Consider the following 1,020-nt stretch of genomic DNA (forward strand, 5'->3'; position numbering starts at 1 on the left):
AGCTACTGAATTGTTGTACACTGAAGATGGCATACTAATCCCAAATAGCCATACACGTGGTTCCTTGTGCAAATTCACTAGCTCAGATCGATCACGGAGGAGCAACTACGAAATGTGCGGTCGTCAAGCTCAAGCTCAATTTTTTAACGTAGGACTACGTCTTTGTTTTCTATACTAGATTACACTTTGTGAAATTGAAAATGAAACTGAAATGTTGCGTCAGATTTCAAACGATTATAGCAAGCGAACGACTTAATGCATCTTAGTCATTTATATGTCGGTGGATGGATAAAATGTGTAACAATTGTTTGATATGATGTTCAACATTGTTGCTTTACTGCTTAATGGTGGAAAAAGGTGAAAAGTTCCAAGGTCAAGCTTTCCCATACATTTCCCTCGTTATTGGCTTGCTTCCCGAGCACAGATATCAATAACATGGACGAAATAAATTCCACTGCCTACATATTTTGACTCAACAAAGTGTTTTGGTTAGTTTGTCTTTCTCTAAGCTGCGTGGCCACGCCCTAATGACAAAAATCTACTCTGAACTCGGTACAAAACACTGCGTGTATTAAATTCAGCTTCAGTTTAGTTTGTTACACAATAGCGAGTGCAGTGCAGCTGTTAAAGGTACGCGACATTGAGAAACGAGAGCTGCATACGAGTCAACTTCCAGGCACTGCGGAACATGTTACCTTTATTTTGCATACGTCAGTAACAGTTACCATCGTTCGCTGTGGGATATTTTGCTCTCACAGCCACTGGCGGGCACAGCGGAGAGCAAATTTAATTATGCGCGGCCAAGAAAAATATTCAATGCTACCGTTGGTGCGATCATCAGCGTTCTGTTCGTTCTGTTGTTGTTTTGCACACGTGAAGATTATCGAATCGGTTCGGTTTTATTATGCATACGGCAGCAACAGGCATCATCGTACACTGCATGATATTTTGAGGGGAACAGCGGAGAGCAAATTTTATGCGCGTCCAACAAAATATTCAATGCTAACGGTGGTGGTGCAA

The sequence above is a fragment of the Wyeomyia smithii genome, chromosome 1, assembly GCF_029784165.1.
Source record: "Wyeomyia smithii strain HCP4-BCI-WySm-NY-G18 chromosome 1, ASM2978416v1, whole genome shotgun sequence".
Lineage (NCBI taxonomy): Eukaryota > Metazoa > Arthropoda > Insecta > Diptera > Culicidae > Wyeomyia > Wyeomyia smithii.